The sequence below is a fragment of the Rhinoderma darwinii genome, chromosome 4, assembly GCF_050947455.1.
Source record: "Rhinoderma darwinii isolate aRhiDar2 chromosome 4, aRhiDar2.hap1, whole genome shotgun sequence".
NCBI classification, from domain to species: Eukaryota; Metazoa; Chordata; class Amphibia; order Anura; family Rhinodermatidae; genus Rhinoderma; species Rhinoderma darwinii.
Window position 1 is genome coordinate 315,353,428 of NC_134690.1, and position 20,519 is coordinate 315,373,946.

The window sequence follows — 20,519 nt, forward strand, 5'->3', positions numbered from 1 at the left end:
GGTACTATATTCTATGGAGGGATGGAGAAATCTGTACAATCTAGATATTCTCGCCAGATGTGTTCCTGGCTCTAGTATCAGTGATTTAAAAGGGGAAGTCCATTCCTCAGGTGGGATGTGACCCAGCACCACCTGCGCATAACTCTGGGCCTGTATATAGTTAAAAAAGGGGAGAGAGATGTGTGGGTATTTAATTTGTAAGTCCTGTAGGGAGAGCATTGTATGGAGCGTGGGATGCAAAAGGGCCCCCAAGGAATTAATACCATTATCATGCCAAAAGGTAAACATACGGTGTGAGGTACCCTGCTGAAACCGCAGGTTCCTGACCAGGGTCAGTGCTGGTGAGAATTGGGTGTTTAGGTGTAGCATGTGGCGGATCTTAAGCCAGGTCCTCCAAATTGTAATTATGAGTGGGTTGACCCTAGAGTCAGTAGGCAACATGTCATATGGGAGATGTAGAAGGTTTATAAGGGATATCCCCGGGGTAAAAGACTGATCCACCTGAGGGGTAGTGTAGTATGAGGTGCCTTGTGCCCAGTCCGATATCACCCTGGCCAACGCCGCCAGATTATAAGTCCTAATGTTGGGGAAGTTCAGACCGCCGTTAGACCTGTGTTGTTGTAAAACATGAAACGGGATTCTCGGCCGGCCCCCCGCCCAGATAAATTCCCTGTAAAGTTTATTTATAAGCTTTTCATCCTTCGGTCTCAAGTACACAGGCAGGGATTGAAAAAGATAAAGAAGTTTAGGGAATTCCACCATTTTCAGTAAATTTGCCCTGCCCATGAATGAGAGAGAGAAGTGTTGCCAAGATTTCAATGTGGATTCTAAGGCTACAATATATTTAGAAAGATTGCAGTTATAAAGGGTAGAAGGCGCTCTAGTGATCTCAACTCCCAGGTATTTTATCGAAGAAGTGCACCATTTCAGGGAGAACTGCGATGACCATAGGGGCGTGCAAGGGCCTTTTAGAATTAGGGCTTCACTTTTATCCACGTTCAGGGTGTAGCCGGAAAGTTTCCCCAGCGTTTGTAGTTCCTCCAGGGCCCGGGATAAAGTGTGTCTGGGGTCCTTGAGCACAAGAAGAAGATCATCCGCATAAGCCGTCATCTTCAACTCGTATCTCCCCAGATGTACACCCCTGAACGTGGATGACATGGAAATGTGGTATAATAGGGGGTCTAATGACATGTTGAATAGGATAGGGGAGAGGGGACAACCCTGTTTTGTGCCCCTGAATAAATCTATCGTTTGAGAAAGGTGTCCGTTAATAAATAGGTTTGTAGTGGCCTGCGTCTGTAAGGAGTGCAGGTACGTCAGAAAGGTCTGACCAAAATTCCTACCCCGCAGCGTTTCGTTTAAAAAGGGCCAAGAGACCTTATCAAAAGCTTTTTCAGCATCTAGGCTGAGTAGCATGGTCGGAAGTTGGTCAGCCTCCTGTGCCCGCACTGTCGCAGCAATCACCGCCCGGATGCTTTTAGAGGAGTATCTGCCAGAGACGAACCCCATCTGGGAAGGGTGGGCAATTGCGGGAAGGAATGTCTGTATACGATTAGCTAAAATTTTTGACAGGAGTTTATAGTCCTGATTAAGCAGGGAGATAGGTCTGTAGGACTGGGGTAAGACTGGGTCCTTATTTGGTTTAGGGATAATTATGGTTCGAGAGTCAAAAAACGAGTCTACTACCAGGTTGTTGCGGTAAATGTCATTGAGTAAGCGAGTTAGATGTGGGACTATGTCTGGGGATAGCATCTTGTAGTACTCACTCGGAAAACCGTCTGGCCCTGGGGATTTGTGGTTGTGTGAAGAGGAGATAGCTAGGCGGACTTCCTCTTCCGAGATGTCCGCCTCTAAAAGCGTGTTTTGTTCCTCAGAGACCCTAGGAATGGAAAGAGTTTCCAAGAAGGCCTTCACTTTTGGCATATCAGTGGGAGCTGCCCTGTAGAGGTCTTCATAATACTCCGCAAATATTGCTTCAATTTTCTCAGTTTCCGAGTGTAGTGCCCCTGAGCGTGTATCCCTTGCCAGAAGCACGCGGCCCGTGTTGCGTGGGGGTCGCGTGAGATATGCCAATAGGGATCCTACCCTGTTGCCCCACCTGTAAAATTTGTTTTGGGAGGTCTTCACCTGCCACATTGCGTGCCCCTGTAAGAAAGTGTTCAGTAGGCCCTGCGCATCTAAGAATTCTTTTTTAGAGTCAGGGGTGGGGTTGCCCGCGTGTATGGATTGTGCTCTAAGGAGATTAGATTGTAAATCGAGAAGTTGTGTCTGTGTTTTCTTACGTTTTAAGTTTACATAACTTATTATATGCCCCCTCATCACTGCTTTAGAAGCCAACCATATCAAGGCTACATCATCTAGCTGCTGGCTGTGATCTTGGATATAGTTATTCCAGTGTGTTTTTAGGTAGCTTCTGAAGTCCTCTGACTCATAAAGGTATGATGGGAACCTCCACAGATTCGTCCGGGGCATAGGGGGCAGCCCCTCTAAGGTTAGGGATACAAGGGCGTGATCTGATATGGCGATGGGTCGGATATCCGTCCGTGTTACTCTTGAAAACAAGCCTGTAGTGAGCATTATATAATCGATTCTGGAAAAAGAGTCGTGTACTGCAGAGTAAAACGTATAATCTCTCACTTGTGGATTATGGAGTCTCCAGGGGTCACATAAGGAGAGATGCTCCATGAAGAAGGCCATCTGCGAACTGGGAGGGGAGTCAGCATGGTCTCCACTCGATCTATCGAGGGGAGGGTAAGAAGCTAGATTATAGTCTCCAGCCACAATCAGGTCCGAGCATTCCCTTTGCAACAAGAATTCCAGTAGTTTAGGATAAAAACCGTCAGTCGTCAGGTTGGGGGCGTAAATGTTAAGAAGAGAGTACGATTTGTCAGCTACCATAAGTCGGATGTATACAAAACGGCCATCGGGGTCAGAATACCTATCTTGGATGGAGTATGGCAGGCCTTTCCTGAAATATACAGCGACCCCACGTGTCTTGGTGGAGTACGTGGAGACCACTGGCGCATCTAACCAGGATGCCCGGATAGGAACATAGTGGTCCGTTCTCCAGTGAGTTTCCTGCAAACAGATGATATCTGCGCGTTGGCGCTTTATATGTGCGAGCACTTTGCGCCGTTTTTCAGGGGTATTCAGACCTGCCACATTCCATGACACTATGTGTAGGGTGGGGGGTGTATGGGACTCATGTGATGTGCTTATTAGGGTACTCATCCTGTGTCTAGACGTATGACTTCTGTCAATATGATCCAAACGCTATTACGACGCCACTTCCCGTCCCAGCGAGCGCGAAGTGTAGTCAGCATACAAGAACGGGGGGACCGTTTCCGGTCACAAGAGGCTACAGGTAACCTATAAGAGAGAGGCGGCAAGCATGAAAACCTAACCATAAAAAAACAAAAATAACATCATCATACCAGTAAGTACATTACAGTGAGTGAGGTGGGTACTATAAACCCTCCCCCATCTACAGGCGAAGAAAAACAGATAGCTTCCATAGAGCAAACCAAGGATCTCACGACCCATTTAACCAACAAGAAGCCAATAGGCCAGAAAGTGAACCGACTCCGCCACAGTATAATGAATATATATCAGTCCGCCACCACTGGAGGATATCTTCTGGCAGCTTCCTCCGGGGAGTCGTACAGCCGGGCCCGACCATTCTCCACCACACGTAATTTTGCCGGATATAACAGCTGAAAACGGATATTGTGATCATGGAGATGTTTACAGATCGGTGTGAAAGCTTTGCGCTTCTGGGACACTTGAATCGAAAAGTCCTGAAACATTAGGATTTTGTGGCCTTGAACCCGAAGCTCTGGGGCCTGTCTGTACGCCCTGAGGATCCTTTCTTTAACTGTCCAGTTATGGTAGCGGGCTATGACAGCCCTCGGCCTGCCCCCCCCACCCTGGTCTCTCCTCTGTCCCAGGCGGTGGGCCCGCTCAATGGACAGGGGATCTTCCGGCGTTTGGACTCCAAGAGCCCTGGGCAAATCAGTGGACAAATACTTGGCAAGTGTTTCTGCCGTAACCTCCTCCGGGATACCAACAAATCGCAGGTTATTGCGCCTTTCTCGATTTTCCAAATCATCTAGTTTTTCTTGCAGTGTGTGAATAAGGACATCTTGATGGGTGGTTAGACCCTCCAGGCGAGTCACCTCCGTCTCACAGGACATGGTTCTGGTCTCCAAGTCCCCCAGCTTCTGGGAATTTGCGGTCACCTGTGCCAGCACCGTGTTAATAGAGGATTGTAGAAGGTCCAATCTTTTGTCAAAGATAGGGATGATGAGGCGGGATACCTCTTGTGCCACTTCAGCGGCCTGGATGTGCATTAACGATACTTGGGAAGACGGACTCGGAGGCCCTGAAAGATTTGGTGGTGTTATGTCTCCAGACACTGACTCGCCGGAAGGCGTCCCCTGGTGTGATTGTGCGGCTGCCACGGCCAGGCCCTTTGATGAGCCCTTTTTCCGCTGTGTAGACTGCATCGTGGAGGCTGTCGCGGCAGAAGGAAGCGCCGTCGAGGAGGATCGGGTGGCTCTAGCCTGCCCAGATTTATTCAAGTACTTGTCCATCCAGCAGATGGTAAAGGCCAGGCGGGCCGAGGGCTTTTATATACGGGATAAGTGCACTGTGGGGGAGGGCCGCTCAACTCACATATACAGCGGCATGAAGATCATCAAAAGCAGGAGAGGGTCCCCCAGAAAACCAAGCACACGTCCCAGGAGGGATTTTCTATGGTTATTCCCACCGCTCTTCACAGGTCTCACCCCAGGATGTCTAGGCAGTAGGTGAGGTAGTGGCTATGTCAGCAGAAAGTTATAAATTAGGCATCCATACAGCGTTTCAGGGTATAATTTGCCACGCAGACTTTGTCCCCTCTCAGTGGGTAGTGAGTGCAGGGATATAGAGCAGTCCTGTGTTATGTGTAATTAAGTCCTCAGCAGCCTGCAGGGTGTATTTGCTGTGTAGCAGGGTCTACCAGCAAGGGGATAGGGAGATATGTGCCTCCTCCTCCCCCCCCCCGTTTAACTTATCTGTGCCGGTCCGGATCGGCTTGCTCACCGACTCCCTTCTCCCCTCGGTGTCCTCCTGCGGCAGCTTCCTCACATCCAAGCCCTGCTATGGGCCGAGAAGCAGGCGTTCAGGTCCGCGGCCCGCCCGTGCTCTGCGATCTCCCGCCTGCAGTGGGAACACCACGTGGTCCGCTCTCCAAGATGGCGGGGTCCAGCCTCACCACCGCGCGCGGCGTCTCTGTGCCCACTCTCCGGGCCGACTTCCAGTGCCCTTATGTCGCTCCCGCGACTCAGCAGACCGGGCTCCTCTGCTTCTGCCCAAAGTCCACGCTGTGCGGCTCCGGTTTCTCGTCCGCCGGGCCGAGTTCTCAACAGCCTGCGGGAGCTCAACTAAAATGCGGCCACCTTGATGCCCCGCCCACCGGCGATTTTGTTTTTATTAACATTGAAGCAAACAGATGACGGATACAAACTGATATGCCATCAGTTGTGCATTATGTTTAACGAATCTGCTTTTTTTCTGCTCAGACTAAAAATGAAAGCAAGAAAGATGCAAAGATGAAAACGGATCCGTTAGAACGGATTTAAGTTTTTTTGACGGATCAAAAACATATTTTACCTTCTGTTGCATTCAGTCTAACGTCAGTCAGTGCGTTGGTTTTTATAAATTTCAACGGATCCGCTAAAATGGATGCATCAACGTAGATGTGAATGAAGCCTTATAGGGGCTAATACAATGTGTGGGCGCAGTGTCAGGAGGTATATTATATACAGTAGGTTCAGGGGATAAATAATAATTCAGTGGCGCAGAATGCAAAAATGGGTGTGGCCTAAATAATTGTTAATTTATCGGAATCGAGGCTACACATTCATGATTTTTTCATAAATCGCCCAGTCCTAGTCAAAAGGTATGGCCTTTTGGCTGCAATTCTTCCATGGAGAACACTTCTGGCCAGTCTTCACCGAGCAGTAGATGGGTGTACTTGGGTCCTACTGGTTTATTCCAGTTCTGAGCTGATGGTACTGCTGGACATCTTCCAATTTTGAAGGGAAGTCTGATGTGTCTTTGATCTGTTGCACTAAGTTTCCTTAGCCGACCACTGCGTCTTCGGTCCTCATTGTTGCCCGTTTCTTTGCGCTTCTTCAAAAGAGCTTCAACAGCATATCTTAAAACCCCAATCCGCTTTGAAATCTTTGCCTGGGAGAGACCTTGCTGATGCAGTGTAACTACTTTGTGTCTTGTTGCTGTGCTCAGTCTTGCCAATAGTGAACCTGTGACATGAAACGGTCTTCCACAACCTCAAATTTGTAGCAGTGTTTGGCTGTTCCTCACCCAGTTTTAAGCCTCCTACACAGCTGTTTCTGTTACAGTTAATGACTGTTTCAACCTACATCTGAAAATCATCATTATCACCTGCTTGGTATAACCAGTTAATTATACACATAGGACTATAATCCTACAAAATTCATAGCGGTGGTTACACCAAATATTGATTTAGATTTCTCTTCCTTTCATTCACTTAGGTTTTTTATTTTTTTAATCAGTGAACACTTCTGTTTTTTAAAGCATTCTTACTTGCAGATTTTTACACAGCCGCCTAAAACTTTAACCCCTTAAGGACGCAGCCTAGTTTGGGCCTTAAGGCTCAGAGCCCATTTTTCAAATCTGACATATTTCACTTTATGTGGTAATAACGTCGGAATGCTTAAACCTATCCAAGCGATTCTGAGATTGTTTTCTCGTGACACTTTGGGCTTCATGTTCGTGGTAAAATTTGGTCGATATATTCAGTGTTTATTGGTGAAAAATTGCAAAATTTAGAGAAAATTTTGAAAAAATTGCATTTTTCAGAATTTAAATGCATCTGCTTGTAAAACAGACGGTTATACCACCCAAAATAGTTACTAGTTCACATTTCCCATATGTCTACTTTAGATTGGCATCGTTTTTTTAACATTCTTTTATTTTTCTTGGACGTTACAAGGCTTAGAACATAAACAGCAATTTCTCATATTTTTAAGAAAATTTCAAAAGCCTTTTTTTTAAGGTACCTCTTGAGTTCTGAAGTGGCTTTGAGGGGCCTATGTATTAGAAACCCCCATAAAACACCCCATTTTAAAAACTAGACCCCTCAAAGTATTCAAAACAGCATTTAGAAAGTTTTTTAACCCTTCAGGCATTTCACAGGAATTAAAGCAATGTGGAGGTGAAATTTGCAAATTTCATTTTTCTTGCTGAATTTCAATATTATTCCATTTTTTTCTGTAACACAGAAGATTTTACCAGAGAAATACTACTAAATATGTATTGTCCAGATTCTGCAGTTTTTAGAAATGTCCCACATGTGGCTCTAGTGCGCTCGTGGAATAAAACACAAGCCTCAGAAACAAAGGAGCACCTAGTGCATTTTGAGGCCTCTTTTTTATTAGAATATATTTTAGGCAGCATGCCAGGTTTGAAGAGGTGTTGAGGTATGAAAGCAATGGAAACCCACCAGAAGTGACCCCATTTTGGAAACTAGACCCCTCAAGGAATTCATTTATGGTTGTTGTTATCATTTTGACCACACCGTTTTTTCACAGCACCTATTTGAATTGGGCTGTGAAATTAAAAAAATGATATTTTTTCCATTAAGATGTAATTTTTGTTCAAAATTTCTTATTTTCACAAGGAATAAAACACCCCATTTTGTTGCCCAATTTGTCCTTAGTGCGGCAATACCCCATTTGTGGTGATAAACTGCCGTTTGGGCCCATGGGAGGACTCAGAAGGAAAGGAGCGCTATGTGTTTGTTGGAGTCCAGATTTTGCTGGATTGGTTTTCGGGTTCCATGTCGCATTTGCAGAGCCCCAGAGGTATGAAAGCAATGGAAACCCACCAGAAGTGACCCCATTTTGGAAACTAGACCCCTCAAGGAATTCATTTATGGTTGTTGTTATCATTTTGACCACACCGTTTTTTCACAGCACCTATTTGAATTGGGCTGTGAATTAAAAAAATGATATTTTTTTCCATTAAGATGTAATTTTTGTTCAAAATTTCTTATTTTCACAAGGAATAAAACACCCCATTTTGTTGCCCAATTTGTCCTGAGTGCGGCAATACCCCATTTGTGGTGATAAACTGATGTTTGGGCCCATGGCAGGACTCAGAAGGAAAGGACCACCATTTGGCCTACTGGAGCTTTTCTTGTGCTAAGTCATGTAGGCAGAAGCCCCTGAGGTACCAGTACAGTTAAAACCCCCGAGAAGTGACCCCATTTTAAAAACTACACCCCTTAAGACATTCATCTAGTGGTGTAGTGAGCATTTTGACCCCACAGTTATTGTGTAAAAGGTAATGCGCAGCAGATGGTGCAAAGTGAGATTTGCAATTTCCTATGCATATATGCCATTTCAGTGTCTGATATATTGTGCCCAGCATGTGCCACTGGAGACATACACCCCATAAATTGTAATGTGGGTTCTCCCGGGTACGGCAATACCCTACATGTGGCTGTTATTAGCTGCCTGGGCACACGACAGGGCTCAGAAGGGAAGGACCACCATTTAGCCTACTGGAGCTTTTCTGGTGCTAAGTCATGTAGGCAGAACCCCTGAGGTACCAGTACAGTTGAAACCCCCGAGAAGTGAACCCATTTTAAAAACTACACCCCTTAAGACATTCATCTAGAGTGTAGTGAGCATTTTGACCCCACAGTTATTGTGTAAAAGGTAATGCGCAGCAGATGGTGCAAAGTGAGATTTGCAATTTCCTATGCATATATGCCATTTCAGTGTCTGATATATTGTGCCCAGCATGTGCCACTGGAGACATACACCCCATAAATTGTAATGTGGGTTCTCCCGGGTACGGCAATACCCTACATGTGGCTGTTATTAGCTGCCTGGGCACACGACAGGGCTCAGAAGGGAAGGACCACCATTTAGCCTACTGGAGCTTTTCTGGTGCTAAGTCATGTAGGCAGAACCCCTGAGGTACCAGTACAGTTGAAACCCCCGAGAAGTGACCCCATTTTAAAAACTACACCCCTTAAGACATTCATCTAGTGGTGTAGTGAGCATTTTGACCCCACAGTTATTGTGTAAAAGGTAATGCGCAGCAGATGGTGCAAAGTGAGATTTGCAATTTCCTATGCATATATGCCATTTCAGTGTCTGATATATTGTGCCCAGCATGTGCCACTGGAGACATACACCCCATAAATTGTAATGTGGGTTCTCCCGGGTACGGCAATACCCTACATGTGGCTGTTATTAGCTGCCTGGGCACACGACAGGGCTCAGAAGGGAAGGACCACCATTTAGCCTACTGGAGCTTTTCTGGTGCTAAGTCATGTAGGCAGAACCCCTGAGGTACCAGTACAGTTGAAACCCCCGAGAAGTGAACCCATTTTAAAAACTACACCCCTTAAGACATTCATCTAGTGGTGTAGTGAGCATTTTGACCCCACAGTTATTGTGTAAAAGGTAATGCGCAGCAGATGGTGCAAAGTGAGATTTGCAATTTCCTATGCATATATGCCATTTCAGTGTCTGATATATTGTGCCCAGCATGTGCCACTGGAGACATACACCCCATAAATTGTAATGTGGGTTCTCCCGGGTACGGCAATACCCTACATGTGGCTGTTATTTGCTGCTTGGGCACATGGCAGGGCTCAAAAGGGAAAGATGAGGGGGATAAGCTGTGCGGAGTGCATCAGGGTAAATTAAAAATCAAGGGATGTATGGTAAATTTTAAAACAATCTTTCATACAGAGCCCTGGTTTTTCGGGACACGTGTCGCATTGGTATGTTGTGTCCTTCCTTATCCCCCTCTTATAGCACACTTTGCACCTCTTTTGACTTTTTCCCTTCTTGCCAGTTTGGGGAACTTCTCCTGGAAAGTGTTGCCCTGGTACGATGCGTGTGGCCTCGCTTCCAGAAGTACTGGGTGCCCCTCCTTCCTGGTCGCCAAAAATTAGGTTCTTTATAACCACCTCTTGAAATTCCAGGAAAGTTCCCCTCTGGCCTGCACATCGACGTAGCACGTACGCATTGTACAATGCCATCTGTATGATGTGCACGGCCAGCTTCTTATACCACACCCTCGATTTCCGCGTAGCGCTGTAGGGCTTCAGGACTTGATCTGACAAGTCCACCCCTCCCATGTACCTATTGTAGTCCAGGATGCAATCTGGTTTGGGGGTCTCTGTACTGGTACCTCGTACAGGTACATGGGTACTGGTGTGGCCATGTATTGTTGTCAATACAAGGACATCTCTCTTGTCCTTGTACTTGACACACAATATGTTGCTACTAGAATGTGCCCTGCTCTCACCCCTTCTGAGTGTTTGCCCAAGCAGTGTTTTAGGGAGGCCTCTAAGATTTTTTCTAGCAGTGCCGCATGCCGCAGTCCTTCTGGAAGCGAGGCACTTGAAGAGCGGGACGCTGGTATAAAAATTATCCAGGTAGAGGTGGTAACCCTGGTCCAGCAGTGGGTGCACCAAATCCCACACAATTTTTGCGTTAATTCCCAGTAAGGGGGGGCATTCTGGGGGCTGAATACTGCTGTCCTTCCCTTCATATATCCTGAATTTATATGTATACCCTGATGCACTCTCGCACAGCTTATACAACTTCACGCCATACCTTGCCCTCTTACTTGGCAGGTATTGGCGGAATTGAAGCCTCCCTTTAAAATGTACCAGGGACTCATCAATGGAAATACACTTCTCGGGGGTGTATGCTTGGGCAAACCGGGCACTGAAATGGTCTAATAGGGGTCTCAGTTTATATAAACGGTCAAAACTGGGGTCATCTCGGGGTGGGCACTGCTCATTATCGGCATAATGTAGGAAGCGAAGTATTGCCTCATAACGCATCCTGGACATGGCCATACGGTACATCGGGGTGTGGTATAGGATGTCCGTGCTCCAGTAGGTCCTAATGGATGGCTTTTTTAGAAGCCCCATGTTCAAGAGCAGTCCCCAGAACTTGCCCAACTCTGCTGCGTTTACAGGAGTCCACCTCTGGGATTGGGCATAAAATGAGTTGGGGTTCTTGGTGATATACTGTTGGGCATATAAATTAGTCTGGGTGACCATTAGCTCTATAAAGTTATCAGTGAAGAAGAACTTGAAAAAGTCCATCTCACTGAACCCTGCCGTGTTAAATTTGATGCCTGGGCTGCCCGTGTACTCAGGGATTTGGGGTTCATAATGGTCTGGTGTGGGCGTCCAAATGGGGTCACTTCGCTCAGGGGTATCACTTGTTGTGGGGTCACTTCTCTCAGGGATTTCTACTATGGTGGTGGTCCTGGGGCGTCTCCTAGGGGGTCCCTCCTCTTCATCGCTGGATGAGGAGGTAGACAAATAAAATAGTGTATCGCCATCCGACGAGTCTGTGTCGGAGGCCAGAAATGCATACGCCTCTTCAGCAGTAAATGTCCGTTGGGACATGCTTGTTGTGCGAAGACAAAATTTATATACTGCAAAAAAATAAATCCCTAACTGGGAGCAATAGGATAGCACAACTAGCACAAATGTGTGTTTTGTTTTTAGAGAGCAAGTGGACTTCCCTGACACTAAAGCTAACTAGGGCGAGGGTTCCTAACACTAAACCTAACTAAATTTTATGTGGACTTCCCTAACGCTAAACCTAACTACGGCGACGATTCCCTGACACTAAACCTATCTAGATTATTTCAAGCTTCCCTGACACTAAACCTAACTACGGTGACGGGTGCCTGACACTAAACCTATCTAATTATTCCGAGCTTCCCTGACGCTAAACCTAACTACGGTGATGGATCCCTAACGCTAAGCCTATCTACGGTGACCGATTCCTGACGCTAAATTCCCTGACACTATACCTAACTACGCTTTTTGACGGTTCCCTGACACTAACTAACCCTAATACTAAACTAACCAGTTAAATTTTCAAAATTGGCTAAACTAACTATTTTTTTTTGTTTCTTTTTTTTCTTTTTATATTTTTTTTTTTGTTTTATGTTTTATATAGAAAAAAATGAAAAAAAAATCCCCAGGGACCAAGAAATGTGGTCCTGAAGACTGAAAAGTGGTCAGTGATAGGAGATCACTGACCAAAAAACGTGGGTAGAACTCAAAGAGGAAGGGAACAGGAGTGGGTAGTGGATGGGGTGGTGGGAAGCAAAAAAAACGTTGTTTTAGAAACTTTTTTTCACTTTTTTTCACTTCTTTTCTCTCTGACTCTCTGCTCACAACCGATCTCAACGCCTCGCTAACTCCAACAGGGCGTTCAGGGCGGTTGCAGCAGGATGTGAGGTCAGAGAGAGGAAGTGACGAGAATGATCGCTGCTATTGGCTAGTTACTCACTGACTAGCCAATAGCGGCGATCGGCGAGGCGGGACCATAGTAAATGGTCCCGGCCCATTATGCTGTGATAGCATGCTGTCAGAAACAGCAGCTATCACAGCTCAGGAACGCCGGGCTCGAGCACTGCTGTGCTGAATGAGACCGATCGCTGCTATTGGCTAGTTACTCACTGACTAGCCAATAGCGGCGATCGGCGAGGCGGGACCATAGTAAATGGTCCCGTCCCATTATGCCGTGATAGCCTGCTGTCAGAAACAGCAGCTATCACAGCGCATGAACGCGCCGGGCGCGCGCACCGCTGTTCTAACTGCAAGACGTACTATTACGGCATGGAGCGCGAACGATAGAGCTGCCATGACGTAATAGTACGTCAAGGAGCGTGAAGGGGTTAACAGTACAAAAATATATAATATTCGGAAAGTCTTCAGAACCTTTCAATTTCACATTTTGTTATGCTGAGGCCTTGTGCTAAAACAAAAAGTTTTTTCCCCCATCATTCTGCACTCAGTACCCCAAAATGACAAAGTAAAAACAAAATGTTAGTAATCTTTGCTAATTTACATTGATGACCTGTTGATAATCTGGACAGGCTCAGAACATGAACTGCTTTCTTTCCATAAAAACTTTAACAAGTTCCATCCTACCATCAAACTCACTCTCAACTACTCTACATCTCAAATACATTTCCTGGACATGACCATATACATGAGAGACAATACCATACAAACAACTATCTACCATAAACCTACAGGCCGTCCAGCATATCTGAGATGGAACAGCTTTCATCCGAGACACAAAGAAATCCTTCATCTACAGCCAGGCTCTGCGCTACATACGAATCTGTTCAGACAGTGAAGACAGAAAACAACACCTGATATCACTGAGGTATACATTCTTACAACAGGGATACCATCCACAAATTATAGATGATCAGATCTAATGAGCAACAAGAATTCCAAGGAGCAATCTTCTGGAGTACAAAAAGAAGGAAGACAACAGCAGGGTGCCCCTAGTGGTCATATACAACCCACAAATGAACATCTTGAGGAAAATTGCTGATGATCTCCAACATGTATTCAACAAAGACAATAAACTGAAGGAAATATTCCCGGATTTACCTCTCCTTGCATACAAACAGCCACCAAACCTAAGGAATCTCCGGGTCAGAAGTGCCCTCTCACCACCATCAGAGACTGGCACTTTTCCTTGCAACAGTAGAAAGTGCAAGACCTGTACCAACATCTTGTCATCAAACACCATCCACATACCAAACACGCAGCAGGACTATAAAATCACTGGCACGTTCTCCTGTACATCCTCCAATGTAGTATACATGATTCTATTATGTACAAGGTGCATCAATAAAGGAATCTACATTGGAGAAACCATACAAAAACGACAAACCAGGATGTATCTTCACAGACATACAATAAAACAGGAGCTGGATACACCCGTGGGAAAACACTTCTCTGGACCTGATCACAGTTTGGCAGATTTAAAAGTCCTAATACTAAATTCAAGATGATGATAAAATTCCAGGTCATTGACACAAGGCCTCAATCTAACACCAGGATTTATGAGCCACTACATGGACACACGTCACATCCCCCATCAGACTGACTCCAGATGCCTTAACTCCTAAGTCATCACCCCTATAACCCCAGTTTTATTGCCCCGGCTTATCTTAATGATGTATCACCTCATGTACTAATTGTCTTTGTGTAACATCTTAATGTTGTGCTATTTTCTAAGTCATTCATTTGTAAACTGCCTGAAGGAGCTTCTGTGCTCTGAAAGCTTACATATAGAACTTTTATGGTTAGCCAATAAAGGTATCATACCTTCTATACTTTTGTCTTTTTTGACACAAAGGTATTTAACATTGCATATTGTTTCTGGCTAACACAGTACTACACTATTTTTTATTGCTAATTTATTGAAAGCGAAAAACTAAAATATTGCATTGACATTAATATTCAGACCCTTTACCTGTACTTAGTTGAAGCACCTTAGGCAGTGATAACAGCTTCCAGTCTTCTTGGGTATGATGCCACAAGGTTTGCACACCTCGATTTTGGGATTTTCTTCCATTCTTTGCAGATCCTCTCAAGCTCCGTTAGGTTGGATGGGGACCGTTGGTGGGCAGCCATTTACAGGTCTCTCCAGAGATGTTCGATTGGGTCCATGTCAGGGCTCTGGCTGGGCCACTCACAGAGTTGTCCCTAAGCCACTCCTGTGTAATCTTGGCTGTGTGCTTCGGGTCATTGTCTTGTTGGAAGGTGAACCTTGGGCCCAGTATGAGATCTTGAGCACTCTGGATCATTTTTTCATTAAGAATGTTTCTGTGCTTTGCTCCATTTATCTATCCCTCAACCCTGACCAGTCTCCCTGTCCCAGCTGCTGAAAAACAACCCCACAGCATGATGCTGCCACCACCATGCTCCACTTAAGGGATGGTATTGGTCAAGAGATAAGCAGTGCCTGGTTCCCTCCAGACATGAGGCTTAGAAGGGAGGCAAAAAAGTTCAATCCTAGTTTCATCAGACCACAGAATCTTGTTTCTAACAAGAAAATTCCTTCAGGTGCTTTTTTTGTAAACTTGAGGCAGCCTGTCACGATGGGTGTGTGGACCCACTGGGTCGTACCGCCGTAGCGGGATAGCAGCTAGCCAAACAGGATACCAAGGCAAAGTCAATAGTTCGAATAAGGGTAGCTGTGGCCATACAGACAGTAGCGATGGCAGGCTCGGATGGGACCTTGGAAGCAGGCAGACACCAGGTGTGGTGAAATACAGCAGGTGTAGTATACAACACAACTCTAACTCTCTACGGCACAGGAACAAGGTAGCACGGGATACAGTATACAGGAACGGGAACACTGGGAACTGGAAAACACTAAGGGACCATTTGCAAAGACTAACACAACAAAGCTCAGGCAATGAAGGAAGGATGGGGCCCTTCCTATAGTCCAGGGTGATCATGGGAGCAATCAGTCAATCTAAAACAGGTGTGTGCTCTGGCCCATTAAGGCCGGGAAGGAGCTTGAGCGCACCCCCTAGTGGTCACTGCAGGACAGGACGGCCGCGTGTGCTGGCATCTCCGGGGAGGAAGACGTCTGCAGGACGATAGGAGTCTGCGCTCGCGGACATTACACAGCCTTTCATGCGTCTATTACTGAGGACAGACTTCTTTCTGGCCACTCTGCCATAAAGCCTAGATTGGTGGAGTGCTGCAGTGATGGTTGACCTTCTGGAAATTTCTCCCATCTGTACACAGGATCTTTGGAGCTCAGCCAGAATGTCCATCGGGTTCTTGGTCACCTTTCTTACCAAGACCCTTCTCCCCTGACCACTTAGTTTGGTGGGGCAGCCAGCTCTAGCAAGAGTCTTGGTGGTTTCCAACTTCCTCCATTTAAGAATCATGGAGGCCACTGTGCTCTTGGGAACTTTCAGTAGATTTTTTTTGTACTCTTCTCCCGATCTGTGCCTCCACAGTCTCTGAGCTCTACAGGCAGTTCTTTCCTCCTAATGGCTTGATTTTTGCTCTAGTATGAATGGTCAGCTGTTAGACCTTATATAGACAGGGGTGTATCTTTCCAAATCATGTCCAATCAAATTAATTTACCAAAAGGTGGACTCCAATCAAGGTGTATAAACATTTCAAAGATGATTTATAGAAATGGGAAGCCCCCAGAGAATTCATACACTGCCAGCAACTGGCATCACGGAAGCTACATTGGGTATAGAGAGTATTTGCGACCAGTCCTACAATATTTTCTGCTCGCCTACTAGTGCATGTGTTAGGTGTACAATAACATGTATGTATATACACACACAGCTGCTCATGTGGAGTTCCCAGGGGGGAGCAGCTCAAAACTGTTCCACACCATTTCTATTTTTATCACTCTCCACAGAAAAAAGTATTGCAAGCAATTTCCCATTAGATCGACAAGCCCATTTTACAACCAACTGTCAAACCAAGAAATAATTCTATAGATCGTGAATTTAGTTGTAAAATACGTTATGCCACGTTCCAATCAATCTCATACAACCCCATTAGGTGCATGGGTTTTGTTTGCTTTTTTGTAAATGTTCCTGTTATGGAAACGCAAGTGGAGCGATACCTCAAAGTTGCTGGAGTCTGCCGGAAGAGAGTGTGCACGTAAACCCGCAACCTCAAATTCATAACCACTCTGATCGACAGTATCTTAGGAGACTCTAAAGATGTTCGCCAGAGCCAACCGCAAGGTGGGATGGACTTTGCTGCTTGGAACCCAGGTTGTCTTGAGAGTGTCGTTTTGGATAAGAGGTGTAATGCAGGCAAACCTGAGCTGGAAACCAGACAGCCAATAGGTTAACTGAAAGTTCAGAAATGAAGTAGAGGTAATCATGCAAGCCACGGTCAAAACCAGCCGGGAGCGGATACTTAAATCGGTAAGCAGAGGCTTAACAAGGGACAAGCAAAGGCAGGTGGGACAACACAGGTACAAAATAAAACACCACAGCTGATTGGCAGAAGGACAGAAGAGAGATAGGGTCAAGGTAAAAGAAGAACAACATAGAATCTAGAAAGGTTGTCATAGAGACCTTAAGGGAACAAGTGTTTTCCTAACAGTTCACTTGGGATACCAAGATCGACTAACCAAATGTAAAAACTTTGATCATTAATTGGTTGCCAAGTCTACTTTTCCCCTTTTCGTCTGCGCTGGTTTTTATACGTAAGGCTCAATGTTTAGCAACACTTTCTCTGAACAAGAACATTTCTCCATAGCTTAAATTATTACAGAGAGCAAATGAGCCATTTTGTTTAATTTGCCATAGGGTAAAAAGGAAAACCGCACAGATTGTGGTTGCTCCCTAGAACAATCGATACGACAGTTTAAAAATAAAAAAGCATCATATAACTCATTTTGACTGGAACTCATGAGCATATCCTAAAAATCACCCATTTGCTGAGGTTGCAAATAACAAGTAACAATTAACATGCCTACGTGTATGACGATGAGGAGATATAATGTGGCAGATAAATATAGACAGGGGTCACACCTAGATCATGTTCTTTACAGTTGACAAATCACCTCTGCTAGGGTTGACTCACAGTTTGTGGCTTGATTAAATAAGCACTCTGCTGAAAACAAGTGACCCACATACATTTTATAAATACTCTCCAGTTACCGCCCAACATATTAAAAGGTGTCGTCACCGATGGATGTCCATAACCTATTAGGGCATATCGATATCCTGGAGGGGGTGCTTCACTCGTTAATTCCACTATTAGACAGAGCAAATTGCCTCTGCAAACAGCTCTCACCCTGAAGGATTTGTCTCAAACTTTGTCTCAACACGGGTGTTCATTGACCTCAACTGGCGCATGCAGGACAAATGTGGAATGCGACAATAGCTTCCCCAAACAACAAATATGATCGATGGGGGCCTACTCACTGTCAGAGAAGATGCCTCAAGAAAATTGGGCTGAACATGTCTCCATTTATGGGTTATACAAGAGCCACTGTGGGGGAGCCCTCCACAACCGAGATGTGCAGTAAAGTGTTAGAATTAGACAGGCTTAGGCCTCATGCACAGAACAGTGCCTTTAGGCTCGACACACACAGATTGTTTTGCTGCGTTTTAACGCCACCGAAAACAGCATAAAAAACCCTAACATTTTAAATAACACTGGTGGTTTAAAAAGTAAAAAAAAACCTGTGTGTGAAGTAAGTCTAATGCAGGCATACTACGAAGATATGGGCACTCTATAGGGTCCATATGGGATATTCTCCCCTAGAAGTGAAGCTCCTAAAGAAAATCCCTGTAATATGTCAGCATTTTTTTCCTGTCCGAGTCATATTAAATTTAACAGAAGAAAAAAAGTCACCATATATAACTCACATTAGTACAGTAGTGCCCATAGACTTCTATCGTCCACATATTACAGCTCTGTATGACTTGGAGTTGTTGTGCTGTAATACGGTAGTGAGCATGGTCTCCTTGCATACACTTATTATTTGGAATTATATACAGTGCTGAATCAATTGCGATGAACATTCTGCCAATTAACATGCGGCTCATGCAGGAATACTGAACCGGCGTGAATTTTAGGCCATGCTGCAGATTTTAAAATCCATAGCAGGCCCGTTATATCACGGCTTTGCTGCACATCTGCGTCAAAATCAGTCTCATTGGATTTTTAGAAGAAAAAAAATCTGTTGTATCTGAATTCTCCCAAGGCTTTGTTCACACAGCATATGTAACAGGCTGAGAAACATAGTGCTGATTTCAAGAGCATATAGCCTCTCAAATCCAGGGATTTTACTAGCGGATTTTCAAAACGTTTTTCAATTTTTCAGCCGTATTTGAGTTATTTTTAAACGCATAGGATTTTCAAAAGGCGAAAAAAATAATAAATAAATAAAACGCTCGTAAAACACCACGTCACTTCTTTTTTACAAAGCTTATTTTTACTCGGATTTTAATTAAGCGGTGTACAAATACATCTCGTGTGAATGTCACACGTATTTCCCATTGAAACCAAAGGGAAGATGTACGCAGGAGTATTTCAAGTGTATTTAGGTGCATAATAGGAGCGTTTTACATCGGCCATGAGAAGTTTGCGGGGGGGGGGGCCCAATAAGAACTTTTGCATCGGGGCCCATGAGCCTTTAGCTACGCCCCTGACTTGAACTATACATCCCAGCTTTCTGTTGATGAAGGGAACTTGTTTACAATCCGGATCGTACATCCCAATCTGCCAACCTTCTTTAAGAATGTGTTCAAAATATTAAAAGGAGCATTCACATTGTAGACATGTACGGCATATCCACCGGATATGCCAGAAGTGTCTGACAGATGAAGATCCCACCTTTGGTACCTGCACCGTTCTCCAGACGGCCACCTCACCATGCATAGAATCAACGGAGGGGTAGCTGGAAATTACGGAAAAAGCTGAGCTGAGCTGGCTGTGCTACGCAGCTTCCAGAACTCCAACAGAAGACTGTAAATGTTCTATGGACAATCCCTCTCAATATGCTTTATTAAAGTGGCACCGCCAATAAGGAAAAAAAGTGTCTACAAAATATATGCCCCCCTCCGGGGGAACTAAGCGCCTCCATACATCAAATGAACAGCCTATTACATTGAATGGGCGTTGTATACACGTCATTTACCTGCTGAAGGGAAAACGCTCACACGCTGGGCAGCTAGGACGAAATAAAAAGGATATGCCCAAAGTAGATAATTGTTCCATATATTCCACCAACCAACATTATAAAGGTGCAATGAAATAACTAATGTAGCTGAAAAATATGCAACATCAGGATCTGGGCGACATTTTTGTAGCGGATCCGGAGCGCTCAATTCTTCAATACATGATCTATTAGGAATTGGTCCCACTGAAATATCCTGATACATGACTGATCTTGAGCAAGAACAATTTTTTCGGTGAAGGAAAACATCACACAATTGTAAAGCACGGATTCCAGTTTACAAAATGCATTCACTAGGAAAATAAAATAGGAGCACAATTGAAGTATGGGGCATCCTCAAGGACAGGGGTGCCGCACTAGAACCAATCCCCCCGAATTTACAGCTGGAAGCGTCTTCCCCGTCTCCCATAGAGCTCACAGCCTCCATTCCTGCTGAGCAGTGTCTTCCCTGTCACCCAACCTTCATCCATGCCCCTCAGCACTGTCACACGTATACATCACATATCTTTATCATCATCATTATTATTCACCTACCACGTCTCCGTTACCCACCCCTCATCTCCAATTTCTGCCGAAACGCTCCTTCTCCGGGGTTTCCGCTCGTTCTGTATCAACTAGTAACCGAGATAACAGTGCAGATGACACACAAGCACCACGTGACACACCCGGGCCCACGTCACCACAGGGAGAAGGAGGAAGCTAAGGCTTAAGGGAGGAGGTAGCGCTAAAAGCCCCTGCGCTGCATGCCGGGTAGTTGCAGCTGGAACGCACACGTACCTTGTTTTGAATACGTGATTCAACACGTGACTTTGCAGGTTTACCCAAATAGGAGGGCGCAACCTAAAGTAAAACGAAGCTAATTTCACACCACGTTTTAAAACATATATTTTTAGTGTTAACATTTATTGCAAACGTATAGCCACGAAAAAAAACATATGCAAGTTT

General features: G+C 45.1%; 1 protein-coding gene across 2 annotated transcripts in view; it reads right to left on the bottom strand.

The window, feature by feature from the left end:
• The window catches only part of CNST (consortin, connexin sorting protein), a 206,485-nt gene extending 186,238 nt beyond the window's left edge, over positions 1–20,247 (bottom strand). Inside the window, exon 1 of one of the 2 annotated variants that reach the window (XM_075862744.1) lies at positions 20,127–20,247. The gene's annotated coding sequence lies outside the window, so the exon portion shown is untranslated. Of the gene's footprint in view, positions 1–20,108 lie in introns of both variants that reach the window. The other variant, XM_075862743.1, reaches the window with a different exon arrangement.
• Positions 20,248–20,519: the final 272 nt, after the last annotated feature.